Source organism: Seriola aureovittata, chromosome 18 (genome assembly GCF_021018895.1).
Source record: "Seriola aureovittata isolate HTS-2021-v1 ecotype China chromosome 18, ASM2101889v1, whole genome shotgun sequence".
NCBI lineage: Eukaryota > Metazoa > Chordata > Actinopteri > Carangiformes > Carangidae > Seriola > Seriola aureovittata.
Window position 1 is genome coordinate 10,163,378 of NC_079381.1, and position 20,509 is coordinate 10,183,886.

The 20,509-nt window shown below is 39.6% G+C and overlaps 1 long non-coding RNA gene across 2 annotated transcripts in view; it reads right to left on the reverse strand.

Annotated features, from left to right (window-relative positions):
• Nucleotides 1-15,621, reverse strand: part of LOC130187053 (uncharacterized) — a 44,199-nt gene extending 28,578 nt beyond the window's left edge. For both annotated transcript variants that reach the window (XR_008830380.1, XR_008830381.1), the window contains exons 1-2: nucleotides 15,177-15,621; nucleotides 14,873-15,023 (exon numbers count right to left, since the gene is read on the reverse strand). This is a non-coding gene — a long non-coding RNA (uncharacterized LOC130187053). The remainder of the gene's footprint in view (nucleotides 1-14,872; nucleotides 15,024-15,176) is intronic.
• Nucleotides 15,622-20,509: the final 4,888 nt, after the last annotated feature.

The window sequence follows — 20,509 nt, forward strand, 5'->3', positions numbered from 1 at the left end:
AACATAGTATGACTATGTAATACTTTCTTGAACACAATAACGTGAGAAATTATGATTACAATCACAGAATCTTAACTTTTAAGCAATTATTCATATACAAGCTGGTTGTATAACATTAATATGCCTAACTATTGAAGGGTTTTTCCTAGCCGAAAATTAGGGGGGGGGTGGCAAGGCAATAATTATATTTTCATTATCTCTACATCCACTGTGGGTCAAAGCCACTCACTCTATGCTTTTCAGAACATCTTGGAAGATTAGTAAAAACTGATGTTAAAATCATGTAAACGTGGGCTTTAATACACTCATTAATACACTCCTAAAGACTTGGTACTCTTGCTTTGACTCCTCTCTTGCACTCTGATCCTCTCCTCCACCAGCACCTTCCACTTGTGGCTGAGAACTAGGCCTACTTTCAGTCCTGACAAATTAACCGTATCTCATCAGTAACATAAATTAACTTTTTTTCCCGTATTAGCAGAAGTGATGATGTCTGCACTCTGCACTGTTTCACTTGTCCTCGCAATTCTCCTCCTCGCAAACTCTCTTTTTAAAATAATCTGTGATTTGAGACATTTCTGAAGAAAAAATAAACATACACGATGGGATGTAACGTTATTTTAGGGAAACTTTTCAAGAAGCTGGGTGTGCTTGAATGTAAAAGAGATAATATTAATCTGTAGGGTCGCCAAAAGTTGGTTTAGGTTTACTTGACATTACATTATTCACACCACTTTGAAGACATAACATGAACAAAAATACAGGACAAATTGCTTCCCGTATTGATTCAAATCCACTGAGTACCGATAAAACAAGTACTAGAATTTTGTTGGGAGGTGGAGGTGTCCCATATTGATCCAATACAGGATGTAGCATTTTATTTTCAAATACAGGGCGATCCAGTAATATACGCGACAGGTGGCAACCCTATTCACGGGTCGCCGCCTCCTTCCTTCAACAGGCAGAAAATCCAGCGCGTTGGTATTCTTGGGTTGGGTTCGTCTTTGGCAATTTTGGATGGCTCTGCTTGATGCACGGATTACGATACAGCACCACTGCATTGCCGTAGTGGTGTACAGCCACAGGATTAGCAAGACTACTACAATCCCTAGTCTGTATTGTGTTACTGTGTCATATCACAAGGCAAACAAACACTAATAGAAACTGTATTCCTCAACCAGTGGGAACATGAGGGACTTAACCCTTTGAAAAGCCAATGGAAATTGTATTTGATTTTCTCTGTTGCTGAATCGGAAACCCTCTCATGGCGGGAGCAGGTGGTGGTGATTGTCACTTGACAAGAAAATAGCTTCAGCCATCATTTTCTTTATAATACAAGAGGATATAGTACGCCCTCTGATCATTGCTGCGACTTCAGGGTTCAGCTGGTTAGTGTTCAGAAAAGACGTGATAGTGACAAAAGTTAACATTTGCGTTGGTTTCCTCCACCAGAGACAGCTTTTGGTGAGTAAAGGAATGAAGTCTGATGCTTAACTCCCAATGTTTCTTCTAGACTGGTAAGTTGTTAATGCTAACGCTGGCTATGCAGCAATAACGAAAGAAAAAAATAGCTCCTTTAAACACATATGCAATTTATATCAAAGTTGTGGTGGGGACAATTTTAGGTAATCAGAAAAGTGGTAGGGATATATCCCCACCGTCCCTACCATATATTACGTCCAAGCTCTGTAGAAAACACAGAGGGGCTCACCGTCACTGCTGTTATTGCTTTCTTGTTATTTAGGTGGGAGAGGTTTCGCTGTTATAAACACACACAGCTGGTTAGTAAAAAGCCAGATCAAATACACGATACTACTATTAAGAGAAACCCCAGCAAGGCCACCATGCCTGCCAGTCAGAATGAAGCTCAGACAGGTTGCGACCTCACTCTGTTGAATGTGAAGAGGCTGGTGTGTAATATCTGAGCCAGCAGGAGACTGCTGCTGCTGCTCTGCTGTGACAGAAAGAAGCTTGAACATAGGGACGATGAATTTCTGTTACAAGGAAGGAGAAAGGTTGATGACTCGCTTTAATTTTTTGGCAGCCAAGAGAAAGTTGATGGGATGACACAATATTAAGGGTCAGAGGTTAACAGGAGATATGAACATATGGCACCCATAGGCTCCTTAGTGTTCCCTCAGGAGTAATGATGCCCCTTAATTAAGAGGCATTCCTCTCCCACCTTTCCAACAAGTTTGAGCTGAATAGTGCTCCCTGCAGAAGGAAGCAACCACTCTCCTTTTATTAGGAGATATTAGATGTGACTGGGCTGTTCCGCTGACTGGAAGCTCATTATAAAAAAAAAAAAAAAAAACTGCATTACCTCAGCAAGCTGTCCTTATCCACATCTATTCGTGGAGAGGGGAGAGAATTAGAAAAGGAATAAAAAAAGTCTTTGATAAAATAAAAAAAAAAAAGAAAAGAATTTGCATGCGCCTTCCAAGAAAGGTAGTTAGGATGCACAGAGAGACCAGTGAACAGATCAGTGAGTAGGAGTGTAGCCTTTAGTATGAATGCAAATCAGGCCAGACCAAAGGATAGGACGTGCACTGTGGGAATGACCGGTCTCCCAAATGAATATTCTCACAGCAAATCCTCACATGCGAGCATACACACACAGACAATGCCAAAATGGTCCCATCCAAAGCCTTCAGAGGAGAAAGACAATACAAACTCCTGGGCTTCAGGCTCGGTGGCCCATGGTCAGGCATTCAGCCTGACTCATTAGAGGTCTTTTCCAATTACAGTGGAACTGTCTGCACATCCAGCGTCACGGTTATTCAGGGGCCATTGTTTAGAGAGCTCTGCCTGTGTTCCAGAGTTTGGAGCCTGAGAGGATGGATATGAAGGAGTTTATAGTTTAGGAGAACAATGGCTGCCCTGCACTGAGTGGGGTCCAGGGAAGCAGGGCTGTTTGTGTGTGAGAACAGGCCAAGAGACTGCAAGAGACACCAAGAGAGGATAAAAACAGGAACAGATCTGTTGTTGTTGTTGCTGCTGCTGCTGATGTCCTCAGACTCAAAAACACACAAATACCCAAGTGCTCTCCAACAGTTTGATTGGCCTTCTAAATTTGAGAAGGGAAAGACAATAAAAGCCACCCAAAGATGGGATATATAGAAAGATCACATCTAGTTGAAAAAAAAAAGAGCTCTTGGATAAAACAGCAGCGATCTAGAATCGCATTTAGATGGATTGGGCTGCATCTTCCCTTAGTAAACAAAGGAGTATAGACAAAACAGAGAGAGTGAGGAGAAACAACAGGAAAATACAAAGATAAACAAAGTGCCAGACAGAGACAAAGTGTCAAAAGGGAACAGAAAAAGAGGACTGCAGTTAGAACAGATATTGAACATGATAAAGCAACAGAAAGTTCATTCATAATGAGAGCTAAAACAGCATATATGAAAGACTAAATCTAATGTCTACCCAAGTTCTACCATTGTGTGTACAGAGTGCACAAGTTGGTAAGTGGTTTTAAAAGCACTAGGGAAGACATCTCCCTGCTGTGTTGCTCCACTAAGAGGAGGGAAACAATTGAAGCATGCACTTGAAGGCACTCAGACATTTTCAGCTGGCTGTAAAGCAGATGCTGAGAAGAGAGGACGTAAAGGTAAGGGGGGGGGGCTTGGCACTGTCCATAGCTGTACTTGCATGTATAAGTGTATCAGGGTGCGCATGTACAACATGGTATGTTTGTCTATGTTTAGTACAGTTATGACAGCATCTCAGTGGTATGACTGTCTTTGAGTGCAGGGGTTTAAGTGGGATTTGGCAGGTGGGGGAAACCTAAGATCCCATGTAGCGGTGCAGCGGGAAAAAATGACTTGCCTCAAAAAATAACTCCAAACTTGATTTACAGTACCGTTCTGGTATACTAGCAAGACATATACCCAAGTTGCACATAAAAGAGCACGTGTTTGCTGAGCTCTGTTTGAAACTTTTGAAAGCATTTGAAATTACCTTGCCACTACATAGAAAAGCAGCTCTGTTTACACTTGCTCCACTTCTGTAGCTAGCTAGATCCTTACGATAAATATAGCGATGACTCAAGATGGGTTACAGGAGATGGAAGCGCCGCAATATGACAATTCTCTCGCATGAGCAGTAGCCTGGCTGTTCACACCAATTCTGCAACTTTGCTGTTTGCTAGTAGGCTGTGGATTCTTCTGCAACAAACAAGTTAAAAGGACCATCGCCTTGTTTGATCATCTGCGGTGAAGGGCTTCTCTCCTGTCTGCGTGTGTGAGTCTCCTCGGCTAGACAACTGACAAATATGTAAGTAAATCAAAAACACCAAAAACAGTGATGCTATAAATACAGCCTAGCGAATGGAGCGATTTTTACATTTCATAATATAGGGGGAAGAAATTGGGGGAATTGAAACTCCCGGAGAACAGCGAGTAGAGGTGCAGGAAAATCTAAATCATCCAATGAAGGGAGGGGATGAGGACCGAAGAAGGATGGACTGAGTGTGGGGGCTTGGCCGTGGGGCGATGTTACTTTCTGATTTGTTAAGCAAGAAAACCCTTCACATTATTATGTATTAAACTGCAATCAGATTTATTAACTTTTCCATTTCCATTCCAGCCCACTTTAACCTGTGTTTTCCCCCTGAGGATTTGATGAACAAAAGCACTGCAGTTAACTGTATGACACACAGGTACGTCGTCATCCCAGATGAGGATAAAATAACAATTCAAAATATGATTACACAGAAAAAAAAATATCACATTGAAATACAAAGGGAAAATATTATATATATAATAATTATATATATTACATATATATTAATAATATAACAGTCGCATTATTTCAAACATGATATTGATTAATGACTATAAATCATGGTTTTGAGTTTCAGTCAGCTCATTCGTCCTTTCATTCATTCAGTCCAGCTACTCGTGCATAAATATTCTAATTCTGCTGGTATTTCACACCCGGCCTCTCCCGCCTGACTGCCTTTGCCACCAGTAGAATCACCTGATCCGCTCCTCCTCTCCACTCACCTGCTCGCCTGTTCCCTATTCGCTTATTACCTCACTAGTATATAGCCTACATCAGTCTGTTTTCACTTGCTCTCTGCCAGATTGTCTCTGTGCCATGTGTCTTAGCTTTCCAGCGCCCTGTTCTTTGCCTGCCTGTTTTGATCCTGATCCTGATTTGGACCTTGCCTGCGTTTTTTTGGATTTTTCCTCTGCCCAATCCTCCTTCTTTGTTTGCCTGCTTGGATGTTTTGTGTCCTTGTTTTTTTCTAAGTAAAGAGTCTTAAATCTGCCTCCTGAGTCGTGCCCTCGGGTCCCTTTTCTGTGAACTGTGACACTATAATATATTTACACAGAAGTCTGGTATTTCTGCAGGCAGCTGTGTCAACACCTTTTCAGCATCAGTATGTTAGTTGGGATTTCTTAGTGGTAATTTGGCAACATGTGAAGGAACGGGAATAGAGCCGACGTGTTTCAGATAGGGGGCAGGTAAAGATGCCAAGACTTGGCAAGGATGTAAGGCAAAAGAAGGGCAGGTGAGGCAGACATCCTGGCAGCTTCACACATCCCCTTAGTTAAACCCAAGGGGAGACAAAGCAACTCATATCCAACACGCCTAAATCTAAACAACAGAATAGGTCTTTCTTTGTCACCATCCAAAATACACCAAGCAGCTGTGTTAAAAATGACTCATAGGAGCATTTTGTATAATGTTGTTATGGTATGGTTAGGTTAAGGCGATTCAAAAATGTTGTAAAGGATAGGAAAAAATCATCCTCATGGTTAAAAAACATTCATGTGGGGTGTTGACCAGGCAATGATTGGCCATTTTATAGTTCTACATTTTGGGAAATACACTTTATGGCCTTCCTGAAAATTTTAGATGAGATCAATGTCACTCTCATGTCTGCGTGCTAAATATGAAGCTACAGCAACAACTAACTGCCAGTTGGCTTAGCTTAGCATACAATCTGGATGCAGTGGCGTAATGACTCCCTTGAGCTGACTGCTGGGTAATCTCAGTGATGGCTAGTTAAGTCTAAGGTCTGGTAGTCTTAATTTATATAATTACATGCAAGGTTACATGTTGACGAGATAACGAGCAACCGTACCAACAAATTGCATAATTTTTAATGTTTAACGTCCATGACAACTTCTTATAATCTTATTTAGTCACGTCTTAGCAACTGGCCATTTTTCAGTGTGCATATGCTGTCTCACCCGATCATAAGATTTAGCAGCCAAAACAAAAGTATCAGTGGGTTTGTACATTACTTTTATTGCTTGGAAATATAACTTTTGTATTTAACGAGAAAGAACTTTTGTACTTTTTGTACATTCAAAAGTTACACAGTCTGTCTTTGAGAGTTTGAGAACATGACCAAAATGTATTTTTTTCTGGTGAGGACATTCTCAATGTATCAACAATGTCTCATGAGTGGTTATTTTCAAAAACTGCCCTTTCTATAATTCCACAAGATACCATCATTCTACACTGTAATGCAGCCCAACACAACAGCAATGCAACATATATTACCTTGCAAATGCTCACAGTGTTCACTTGTATTAGAGTTTATTCTGTTAATCCAAGGATCTAATTTGTTGTGCTTTTGTATTGGATTGCATTATGCTGTGAGACATCATTTTGTCTATCCTTTGCTGTGGAAAGCCCTGCGCCTTTCTCCCTGGAAGCCTAGTGCAGCATTGGCCTTATGATTAATGTCACTGCAGCAGTGACATCAAGACAAATTACTGTACATTTGCTGGACATTAAGCTGATTCTGACTAATAAGGTACAGTGTATAAGCCAAATGTAACACTAATGAGGGATATATTTCTTTATGAATGTCTTTCTCCCATATTTGGAAAATTTCTCTCCATGTCTTGCTCCTCTGCGCTCCTCTCATCCCCACCCTCCCTTTCTTCTTACTTTCTTTATCCTTATCTTTCTGTTTTTTTCTTGTCTCTACATGCAACTAAAGAAAGTAAAATCAATGCCAAAACACAATACTATGCATTCTCAGGTGAAATTGGCACCACTGTGGAATGCAATCAGCTGTCTTTTCTGAAATTGTATCAAAAATTGGTACAGGAGTGCAAACCACTCACGTTCTTATTCAATGTTGTTGAAAATGATTGTTGTCTGCATGTATAGTATGTGTGCATGTGTTTGGCTACCAGACTGTGAAAGAAAGATGTGACAATGAGAGACAAGGGCTTTGATTTAGAGGGATGGATGAATTATATCTGATATTCCTACTAATAGGAATAATGCTTCCTGTATAGACTTTATAAATACACAGGCAGCGTGCATTTAGTGTGTGGTGACTCATCATATTCACAGTGTCTGTGTGTTGGAGTGGCATTATCAGTTAATCCATTTGAAAAAAGCAGTGCGTATGTATTTTGTCATGCATGACTGTAGTCACTTTCATACATGTCATACTACATTTATCTTTCTACTGTAGTTGTCCCAACCTTTTATTGGCTTGTGACTCCTCACAAATTTTACTGCTGAAGGAGTAAGTTTACTTTTCATAATTTAGATGCTTGTTGATGATAATACATAAGTTGGACTTTGAGTGCAGAGCTTTAGTTTTAATGGAGTATTTTTTCATTGTCAAACTTAAACTTTTACTTAAATAAAGGATATTAATACTTCATCCACCACACTGTCCAACACAAAACAGACAATATACCCAGGGAATAGTCCACAAACATTGTCTGAAGGATTTGTTATGTGGGGAACCCCCTATTGTAATACTGTAAAGTTTTCTGAACGTTCCTGAAATGTTCTTCAAAAGTTGCAAAAAACATAAAGAACATTTAGGGATTGTTCCCTCAAGATTCTCTAAGAGTTTCACAAAAATAAACACAGAGCAAGCAGATAATCAGCAATATTTGTCAAAAGTGCCAGGCACATCATCTTGGATTGCATTGGTTTGGGGTTTCATAGTGGGCAGAGTACTTTTGCAAAACAATCTGATTGTTTGATTGCTTGTGAAGTCTGGCCAAGTTATATAGTAGACGTGGCCCAAATCAAAAAGGGAGGTAAGAATGGGAGTCCATAGGATGATGGTCTTATTGTCACTAATAGCACGGACTTTCAAAGAAAGTACTGACAAAAGTAGATTACATTTTACAGTCTGTGAGTCACAACAAGAAAATAAGAAACCAACCAACCTCAAAGCAGTTTTATTGTGCTAACCTGCAGCTTCTAAGTAGTAAGCTACTATATATTCATCGACAGCTTTCAACAACAGCAACTCTCAGCAGTAACACTAGAATTCCCTTCATCTTCTCCCTACAAGCATCATTAATAACACCAAATATTCTCTGCGGTAAACACTAGAATTCCGTCTGACTTATGTGTCAGTGCCTTTCAGCAGTGAATGTGACTGAAATTCTCTTTGATGTCTCTACAAGTTTCAATTTTTCTTTGGCAGATGGGTATTGAGTGTTGGTCAACAGAGAGAAACTGTCTGCCTTGTATCTCTGCATTGTCTCACATACAGAGTCATGGCTAGTGAACAAGGAGAGTGTGTCTGAAAAGGATACTTATTTGCAGAGTTAAATTAAACCACAAAAGGTCAAACACAGGCTGAACAAAAGGAATCCTGCACTTGGTGTCTTGCAGGTTGTCAATAAAATGTAGGCAAAGACTGGAAGAAGTAAATCTCCACTGTTCTTTCTAACCATCTATTCTGAACACTGTCTCACCTCTCTGAAACTAGGACCTCTGCCAAATGCCAAACCCATTGAAATGTAAATTTGGCCCCAAAAACAAAAGCTGTTGACCGACTCAGCCCTTTTGAAAATGCAGTTAGCTAAAAGTCAGATTTTTCATTACTCTCTTTTTTCTTTCAGACTCACAGAGTGACCGAGAGTAGAACTGGCAACCGACTTGGATTTTACAAGATCTGACACTGCTCTGATATGAAATGGACAACATGCTTCTATTATGTCTACGTGATTACTACATGGTTCCTGCAGAGTTATTTTAGGATTACTTAAAACTCTATAAAAGATAGTTGACAAAACAATTTCACCTCAAGGGCAATTTAGCAGCTGTTCAAGAGCTTTTCATCGTATCACACAATCTGCCTCAGCAGATAGAGTTGGTCCAGTTGACATGGAATTGAGGATGATCAAATTTCCACTTCTCTGAGCACTTTACCGCCAAGGTGGCTTAAGAGTTGAGATTGAAAGTTCATTCTAGACTTTGGAAACATAGTTGACAAAGCAATCTCACCACAAGTCAACTTTCAACAATCCCAACTTTTAAAATGTGGGAGAAGTCCCTAAAGTGCTCTGAAAAAAATGGAACTACATCTGCTGATGAAGATCATGCGAGTCAATTCAAAGGTCAAGAGCAGCTATGAAATGGACCTTGTGGTGAGATTGTGTTGTGAGCTACTGCTTCAAAGGTCAAGAGTGAACTTTCGATCTCAATCTATCCAAGATATTGGTGGTAAATTGTAGCCCTATAAATCATCAATTTGGCTTTATGTCATCTCAGCAATAGCTCGACATGAATGCAGAAATCGAGCTGTTGCTTTAATTTCTTGTAAGGTGAGGAAATTAAAAAGAATCCTAAACGGTTACACTACAATAATGAACCTCTGGTTTTAATCCAGCAGCAGCCACTACGGTGAACTGAAGGTTGACATCTCTGTTTAGTAAATATATTCACAGAATGTTTGCAGCCTAATTTGGCAGAATTTGATCATGCATTAAAAGAATAGTTCAGCATTTTGGGAAACACTAATATTAGCTTGCTTACCGACTGTTAGATGAGAAGATTGATACCACTCAAATATGTGTTTGTTAAATATGATGCTACAGCCAGCAGACGGTTAGCGTAGTTTAGCACAAAGACTGTTTTGTGGAGTCTTTTCGCTACCATGAGGTTGCCAGGCGACTACATTTCACTTTTTTTTTTTTTTTTGTATAAATTAAGCAAGCAAGATAAGACATGTTAGCTAGTGAATGTTTAAGATGCTGGATAGGATTACTTTTGGACAGTGCCGGGCTAACGCTTTCCTTCTAGCTTCTTCTCGTCATATTTAAGGTAAGGAACTTTTCCTTTAATTTTGACCACCAGGAAACAACTGCAGTCTACTGTGAAAAGGTCAAACATGGGACAGGCATCTGGAAGCAATGTTATGTGTGCCCACTACATCAGACAAATATTAAGAGTATATTATGTGTATATATATATATATATATATATATGATAGCTATATACTTATTTACCATGTTTGACATGTTCTGTCCAATGCTACTGACATGCAATAAAACCAGTACATCACAATTTGCAGTAGTAGCATAAACGTGGATGACAACTTAGTCAGAGATGGCTCCAGTTTGTACTCACCCTGCTGAGAAGACAGACAAGTGAGTTGTAATGATAACAGTTGTCACTGCGGACAATAGCTGCTAACTGTACAGCACCAGTGGAGCCAAGATTAGATTACAGGATTCAGGACACGATTCAAGTTATAGTAATTACGCTGTACAATCAAGTGTGTCAGTGATGACAGTCCTCCAAATCCCCTATTCAAAGATAAGAATGGTTTTGACTTAGATTCTTGGCACACACTCATTTTTTTCTCTACATTGTGGTATTCCATCTATTTTCTAACTCTTCAATCTGAAAAAAAGATCTGTTGACTTTCAGATCCCAGGGGCTATTATCCTGTTGTCGTTGCAAGGAAACAGGGATGTGATGTGACTAAATATAAATGGAATAACGACAGGTGTGTTTGTGAATGTCATACTGTTTGTTACACTTCTGGCAGTAAAATACAAAATCTACACAAATATCTGCGGCTCTACAAATCTTTGCATGAATGATTTCTAAAAAATTGTATTTTATTCCCGACAAATACTACACAAAGTGGTCAGTGCAGCAGTGTGCATATAAACAGAATTGCACGCTCAAATCACACGCATTTCAGTCTTATTTGATAAATGCTGTAATGTAATTCTTACCAGGAAAAGAAGACACTGGGTGGGTAATGAGTTTGTTTCTTTTTGGTCCCTAAACAAAGCTAATCTCTGGCATAGCAGTAGGCCAGAAACTCTGGCTGTGGAAAGCATAATGTGATCCCCATCCATCACAATGGTCCACCGTTTACACCTGAGCACTTCTCTTTCAATAGCATCCTCAGGGGTCTACAACTGGCAGCAATCAGGTGTGCTGAACATGGAGTATTGCATAATGAAGTCAAACCTTGCCACACAGGTTCTAAATTGAGACACAAACTTCAAATAAGTTGAAGTATGCAAGAATTTTTGGGGACCTACAAATTAAACTCCATTACACAATTTGTTGTGCAGTTGTATCCAATAATGTGATACTAAAATATAACACAGAAGATGTGCTGCAAAGTAACACAATGAACCACCTTCAGACATTCATGCAAAGCAGTAAAAGCCATCACCAAATCATAGCCACATCACATTCTGTTCATATATATATATATATATATATATATATATATATATATATATATATATATATATATATATATATATATATATATATATATATATATATATATACACACACACACATGTATATGGATGTGAATACACTTGGACTGTGTCGCTATAAATAAAAAAAGGGGGAAAGTGGGAATGTGACAGAAACTGAGGTAAAACAAGAGTGAACCTCAGACTCCATCAAGTGAATGCCTAGGGATTGGGACAGAAATTCAGCCTTGCACTTATCCGCTGGGGCCGACTTCATGTATTTTTTTTTTGCTGTCCACCACCTCACCGATGCAGCGGCCCATGGGACTTGGCCATAGGGACTGTCTAGTCCCTATGGCCAGTCCAACTATGGAGAGAGCTCTGGGAGTAGAGAAGGTTCAAAACTGACATTCAGTTGGTCTGATTTATACTATATCCGTAAAGAACAAAATCTACATGTTTATTCATTTACTCTGCCTTTATTATAGCACTGAGATCTGGGTTTCAAGTTCAAACTGGGATTTTTGTTTCTTGCTAGCCAGGCTGATAGTGGTAGCCATGGTGCTAATGCTACCATTAGCAGCCAAAAACAAATGACTCTATCTGTTTGATAATCTAAACAAATTACGTTTCCTGGCTGTGACCTTTCTGAAGAGCGCAGAGGTGAAACGTAGTATATCCTTCTTTGCAACAGTTTCTCCCTGTTAATTTGTTATTGTCCCTCAACAGCATCTTAAGAGCCCCAGATTTCCCTGTGACTCACTTCAGGTTAACTACAGTAATATAGACTATGGCAGTAGACAGGAATGGCTAAAATCCTTGGGTATAAAAACAACCCTCTACTGAGAAGCTGAGTGGACGGGTGACTAAGTTAGGTCAAATACACATAATAAGGTACTTTGCCTGAAGGCATGTTCCATATGCCATTTGTATTTTAGACCTTGCTTCCAGAAACATATGCACACCGAAGAAGCCGGAAAGAACACAGGATTAAACATTACAAGATACAGCTTGTTTGTTTGAAAAAGAAATCATGTATGTTTTGATTCAGGTGTAATCTTTCTCTGACTGTAATCTTCTCCTCATCCAACACATACAAAAAGAACTGCTACCTGACAGGAAAATGCACAAGAGAAAAACAGAAAGAAAAATAGAGAACTAGAGGAAGGAGTGCAACAAAAGAGAGAGAAGGTGAGCAAACAAACAAAGCAAAACTGAAATTGAAAATAGGTGGAGGGCAGACGAATTAGGCAGGCCAGACCAAAAACAACTGTAGTAACCAGTGTTCAATAGCGTAGGTGACATGGATGCCAAAGTGAAGCAAGCCGTGTCCTGGATAAGTGCAATTATAGTAACTTCTGATTAATGCATATCTGGTGTAAAACACAGATGACAGCACTCGGGAGCAGTTCTAAAAACATGCAGGTCTGTGTAAACCCATGTACAGGCGCAAGTACTGTAGACTACAAATTACCTTTCAACCAATGTATGCCAATGCCAGCACGCATGCATGCACACACACATGCACACACACATGCACACACACATGCACACACACACACACACACACACACACACACACACACACACACAAAGAGAAGGTATTGTTTGAGCCTGTATCAGTGACCTTGTCTTCCAGACTTCAGTTAGGTGGAGTTTTAATAAACCTCTGTTATGTTGACACCATGCAGCAGGTCAAGACACATTACATAAACTGTTCCTTTCAGCTCAACCTATCATGGAAGAATATCCAGGGCACCGTGCTGAATGCAGCAAGAACATTAATAACAGTAATCATATTAAATGGGTCTGACAGGGGCCATGAAGCAGATCGTCTCCTCTGGTGAGTGTGACTGACTTGAGGTCACCAACCATAGCATCTACATGAAGTGAAAAGTGATTAAAAGAGTGATTATAGATAGATAGATAGATAGATAGATAGATAGATAGATAGATAGATAGATAGATAGATAGATAGATAGATAGATAGATGAGCACAGGAAATCTCTACATCTGTCTCATCCTACACTATGTTTACAACTGGGACTTTTGCCAGTCTGCTCTCTACTTGCCACATGTCTTAATTAGACCACTGTGTCTCTGTCTGGGTCTGTGGCCAAGGTGCCCCGAGTCCTCACTCCATGTGCAGTAGCTCCTCTAGTTGGCGGTCACAACACATCTATCAAGGCCACTACAACACCAAGTGAAATATATTGGAGCCGTGAACCATGATTACACTAAGGTGCAGCAGTATTTCTCCAAAATGAACCATCAAGTAGACGTGCGCTGGAGCTCATACGGTAGCTCAGCATCATGTCAAATGCTATCATGGATGTGTCACTAGAATTAAATGTGTCACTTTGAATTAAGTTCACTTTGCAATGTGAGCTCAATACTTACTCAACGAAACATGAGGATTGAATCATCGTAATGTTTGGCTATAAAGTCATAAAAATAGAACATTATTATTTTTAATAAACATGAAATGCATTTTGGAATAAAACCCTTCCTCTTTATTGCCCGATTCTTTCTTCTCCTCTCATGTCTCACTGAGTTACGATGCATTCAGGTCCCGTAAAACAAACAAATCACTCCCCTGCCCTCATGTTTCTCTCTAACTACTTTCCTGAGTCACTTTCTCCTGCCCCACACACTCTCCCATTCTGCTTTCAGTGTCTTACTCACACACACACAATCTGTCCCTGCCAGCATGACTTAATGAAATTGCAAATACCAGGCAGCAATTTAGTCTAGAATCAATCAGTGCAGATGTGATGAGCTCGATTTGATTACATATAAAATTGTGATTTAATGTTTGGCTGGGGCCTTGTGGTTATTATAGTCACTACTGAGGGGGGTATGAATACAGAAGTGGCTATTCAAATGACTTATTTGGTGTTTTTTTTTGATGGGCTATTGGCAATAATGTGTCAGGGTAATAAGTACAGGATGATGACGAATTAAAGGAAAAACCTGAATAAATGAGTGGATAAACATAAATGCAGTCGCTTCCACGCAGGCGCACTCCATGGTACAATTAAGCAATGAACATCCCATCATCATACTCATCCTTCTCTATATTCTTGTTAAGTGGGTGATTGCATTTGTGGCATACACCAAGAGAACAGTACAGGGCTGAATGCTGAATTGGGGGGGGGGGGGTTATATGAATCTACTATGAATCTAATATACTATGACCTTCACAGTCACCAACATGTTAGACAGCGTTCTCCATCACTAACATGACAACACCAAAAATATCTTTTGAAAGAACAGTGGTCATCCCTCCAATAGAGTTCAAAGACCTGTAGAATCAATGCCAGCACATGGGGGCTGCTAAGAACCTTGGTTTTTCTTTAAATTAGTCATGTGTTTGTATTTAAACCAGTGGCATGCAGACTAAAACATACCTTTTCATGACAGCAGCAGTAGCAAATCCCTCTTAAATTCAGAGCCTGTCCTGTTTCATGATTTTGTGCTGCCTGACTTTCATGTGCTGAAAGTCTCTCTCCTGTATCTTGCTGCTCTCTGCCTGGACATCTTCAAACTTCTCCTTCCTGGCTGAGGAAGTATTAGGATTATTCTTCTGAACTGACAGTAAACATATCAAATGGGCAGTACAGAGAGAAAATATCACTTATATGGATAAGCTTCAACATATTTACCAATTAGTGACAATGGTACACTCCTGTGACAACGTAGAACTGTATTTACCTGCCTCAGTGTTGTTAACCTTTCTTGGCGCACTGTAGTTGGAAAGCACAGGGGAGACACGGTAACTTGGGTCTTGAGGAGTCGTAGTATTTATTTACTGACAAACAGCCTAAAGTGCACATACACCGCACTGTACGTTCACAGCTACACTGCTAACAAACTAGCTTCCTCTCTGTTCTGGTCGCCGGCATCACCACTCTCACCTTCTCTCACCCGCTACGCACACAACTTACGTAGTGAGCTATTCCTGAAAGGAGTTGCGCTACGTGTGTAACAATATTCTGTCTCAAATTTACCGTGGGTCTTGCTAAATCAGTATAATTTGCTCGTTTACGTAATACTACTGCTACCTCTTCAGCCTGATGTGCGAGTTTAGTTTACACACAAACGCACATCTCTGCGCATGCGCGTGATGGCTCTAATGTCATAATTGATCTCAGAACGGTAGAAGCCGAGTCAACAAGTATTCCTGACTGCAGCCTGCAGAACGGGGCGGGGTTAAACGTCAAACATTGAACCCGCCTATTTTGAATTTCATTTGCTTAACAGGCGTTTAATTACGCTCACTTTGGATTTCATTGGTTTAAGTGGCATTTAACTCCGCCCATTTGTATTTGATTGGTTTAACTATTGTGAACCTAAAGACTTTTGGAAGAACATTACTATGAAGTTGACAATAAATATGACCTCAAGTGAAGATCTAAATTAACCACCGTACATTGAAAGTGATCACTTTATTAAGAGCTCCTAATAAGATCACAGTTCATTTTGATCTTCAGATGTTCTTGCCACCAACCAGCAACTGATCAGTAATTGGCGGTTGGGGGGTTGTGATCAGTGTTAGGCATATACATAGTTATGCACATCAGTTTAGTTCATCATGTTTCAACACCAACTCCAACAACTGTGTCAGACAGGTCTTGGTTTTCTGTGTTTATATGTATGCTTGTCAACAGGGTCAAATTAAACTGAATATTTTGGAATGGATGTTAGCTGTTAGGGAGATGACATTTTTATGGGAGCCAGGATCAAATGAAATGCGTCAGTTATTTTTGATGTATGCTTTCAGTATCTTTTTGATACATGCTTTCAGTATCTTTGATGTATGTTTTCAGTAACTTTTTGATGTGTGCTTTAAGTATTTTTGTCAGCAAATACTTGACAAGGTGTATGAAAATATGAAAATAGTGGAAGGGGGGAAGACAAATCCAGTCTGTGATAGAACATGTCAGGGTGTATTAAATCATGGTCACTTACCAAAGAAGGATAAAAGGAACCAGTTTTCAAAATGTCATCCATTTTTAGAAATGTTTAATTCTACATTAATCAATTTTAGAATTCCTAAATATATTCATCATGTTCCAACATCAGTTCTAAGAGTTGTGTCAGAGTGATCTCAGGTTTTTTCTTTTTTGGACATCTGTCAAAATGTTTGTATTTCTGAATGAACTTTTAGCTGTAGGAGAGGTTGATCACTTTGATGTTTCCCAGAGTTACTGCTGGTGTCAGGATTACCAAGATGGGAGAAACTGGTCTGTTTCTCTTTGATATATGCTGCCCTGATATATAAAAATAATGGACAAAGAGTGCTGTCGTCATCCATTTGTGAAAATGTTTCAACCTGTGGTTTGATCTTTAGCCACTTGAGGGCATCTCAACAAGTTGCATCACCTTATGAAGTTAATATGGTGAACATTTGAGCATGTGAGTGAACAGTTGCTTAACTACATAGTCAAACTGACTCATCCTAGCTCTGATCTGGTCTCCACCAATTCCTGAGGGAAAACAAAACTCCAGCTAAAAACTCCACTATGTTCACCATCTTGGCACTGCCTTTGTGTTTGCCATTTGGTGTTGGGCAAGTAGCATTCAGCTGCTTGCTGATGTTAGAAACATTGTTGATGAGAACGATGAAAATGTAAAATTGGTAAAGTCGTAAAGTTGCTTGCCCATAAAACAGAAACACCCTAGAGCTCAGAGGAACTGCTGATTTAGGTCATAATTTTGTGTGGGTTCATCACCAACACAAGAAGTGAAGAATACAGGTCAGGATAACCTTGTTTGCCCATTGCTAAGAACTACTCTGCTCAGTTTCTACAGATTTATGCCAGCATACCACAATTAACACTACAAGCATGTTTTAACCTTGTAGGCCATTATCCCTGATTTATTGTGGCAGTTACAACAGAATAATCAGCACTGTGCCATTTGCCAACCATGATGCCAAACATAAAATGAGTGAAGATATGCTGAGGCAAACACTGGTCTTCTGTGTCAGCGTCCTTTTTCTCGTCTCCTTTTGACATTTGGAATATGAGCCAAAAGAGTCAAATGTTACACAAACGTCATACGTGCTTAGAAGGAGTATGAGACTATCTGCTTTTGTAATAAAGGGATACAGGCTCATTCCTCATATAAATCTTCCTCGCTAGACTCTTTTTGACTCATACTTATCTATTCCTTAGTGGTGGCGCACAATTACCCGTTGAAAAATGCTGCATAAGGCATCACTCGCATGTCTTATCAAAGTCAGAGCAGCTGTACAGACAGATAAAGGGCAAAAATAATAAAATAAGTGTCTTTTCACACACTCTGGATTGGCCAGCTGAAATGCTTGTTGAATTTTTGACCCATGTGTCGCACAGTATCAAGGCAAGACACTCGCTGATAGGAGGGAGGAATGCCAAAAAATCTGGTTCATTTAATTTCTTACCTCATAAATTTATGATGAAGGTTCTTCACCAAAGTTTGGTGCAGTCATACACCAAGAAACTTGTCATGCATGAGCAAGAGCATAGCGCAGGCTGCCCATTTGTTTTCCTTCCCCAAGCAGTACAGCTGAGACTTGACTTGGACTCATCTGCTGTAAAACCTGATCAACTTCAAACACCGAAGCCACGTTCAACATTTATAAATTAATCCAACAATTGCTTGCAGATTCCTTATTCATGTGCTCCTTTTTGTTATTCATAGAGCTGCTCTTCATTTCTGTAACACACTGAAGATTGCAAGTGATGCCAACCAGGAATTACAAGAAACATTGTATTATCCATGGTCTTTACCCAAATGTGATAAAATGACCAATCTGTGATAATGCAAGCATACTCTTAAAAAGAAAGGACCATGTTAACCAAAGGGATTTCTTCATAATCATGCAATAGGAGAAGCTTAAAAATAATAGTCTTGGGTCTTCAGAGGAGTACATCAAATCAAAACTGCTGCTGCACTGAAAAATTCAAGGCTGTTACATATCTGGCTGTAGCAGTATCAGTGATGTAAAAGCAGGTGTTTTGTTTATGACAGCTGGTGGAAATGCTGCTTATTAAGTTCTTTTAAGAACTTAGTACAAAGCAGTCTTTGAAAAACTCGACCAATGTTTGACAAGCTTAGAGGTTTATTTTAGTAGCCATGCCTGCCTTCACAAGTCTGACATACATTTTGCAGTTGTTGCAATTACCGTATTATGTCGTTGTGACAAGATGTGCAGCCATCTGGTGGGTACATACATGGTGCCTCTTACATGTTTTTTTTTTTCTTTATTTACTTTCATCTGTGCATGAGGGCCTGAGACTTGACTTATAGCTTGACTTGAGACTCATACATCAGTGTCATACTTCAGTTGATGACTTGGACCTGACTTGTTCCTTCACTTGGACCTACTCTAAAATACTTACAGGTCTGCAGTTATCTAGCAGTCCAGAGTGAAATCAATAAAGAATCTCTCAGCTTGCCCTAAAGAACCCTTGCACAAAAGAAAAGTGCTGGCAAATGTAAGACTGTTGTCGGCTTGCACTAGTATTGCTGTACTGTTTTGACCTTTTCTGTAAGATGTTCAGCTCCCTCACTTAAAAGTGAAGAAGCGCAGGAAGGAAAAAATAGTGAGAGCTCTAAAAATTACCAGCAGAACTAAACTGAATCTATTGTACAGTATGTATGGTTCCTGAGTGGGTCAGGCACAGCACTGTTGCCTGGTGGGAGGCACAAATGTCTCCCTCCCCCCTGCAGCATTTACTTACAGACAAAGAATATATACGACATATACTATACGGTACATACATATATCTGAGGGTCACATATTATGACCAATCTACCCCTTGGCTGCCAGATTAGACACGCTATGGAATTGAAATGAAACCACGGAGGCCATCTAATTCCTCCAAACAAATACACCAACACATACACTTACATAGCACTTACATAGCACCCACACACATCCACATACATCCACATTCACAGAAAATGAAAGACATAGTGGTTGTAATAAAACTATATAATTAGAAAAAAGTTGTTACCGCAACATGGACCTAACTGGGTCAAGACAGGTCCATCAGGCATAGACCAACGCATTTTCTCACCCACTGCCTGCTCACCCCACAATTCTCCACAGCATAGTATAGTATATTAATCATGTTGACATAACTGAGCTTCTACTTGTGCACGTCACTTATTCCCATCCTCACTTTGTGTGTTTACTGTATGTGAATGACGGTGATCAGCAGATGTATTGTAAGGATCACAGTGGAGGTGTCGGCTGTCAGATGTCACCCCATCAGCCTCATCTCTAAAATGGATTTAATCAGTTGTGTCATGAATGATTTTAACCTTTGAATTAATTATCAATTAATAATTAAGGTTGCTATACCTAATATTATTTCATTATAATTATTCAGTTCTTTACATTCAGACTCCCATTCATAGAGAAAGAAGCTCTTCTCTTTAATCTCCACTCCAAATTTCATTTAACTGCACTCATTTTCTTCGAATTTAATTGTTGTGAATTATGAGATAACTATAGCTTCAGACCTTACACAATGCTAATATCATATGAACTGCTACGTCTATCGACCACTGCAGAATTGCATTGGCAGGCTAAACCAAAAGTTTTGAGTCACAGTGGAGTGATCATCACATTTGCAATTTGACTTGAGTTATGTATTTTAATAACCGGTTTATATGAATTATTAAAACACTAGGCCTACGTGTATACGGTAGAGCCCGTGTGAATTTTCATGATTGATCAACCCAACACACAAAAAGCTTCTTGTTATGTTTTTACTTCAACAAAACATCTTACTAGTGTGTATTATGTTGTAGTGTTTCTGTTATTTGCAATCTCATACAAGACTTCATCTACCATTGGGTTGAATCTACACCCCTCAGACATATTCTCAAGCAGGATTGAACTCATTATATTTCCCTGGTGTTTGTGTTGTTGTGTCCCTTGCTGTAGTTGCCAGTGGAGACAAAGTGCTTTTACCTTTTTCGATAAGACTTGAGCAAATTTAACAGAAACCAATCCAGCCCAATTTTCCACTCTGTCTAGCACCGTTTGG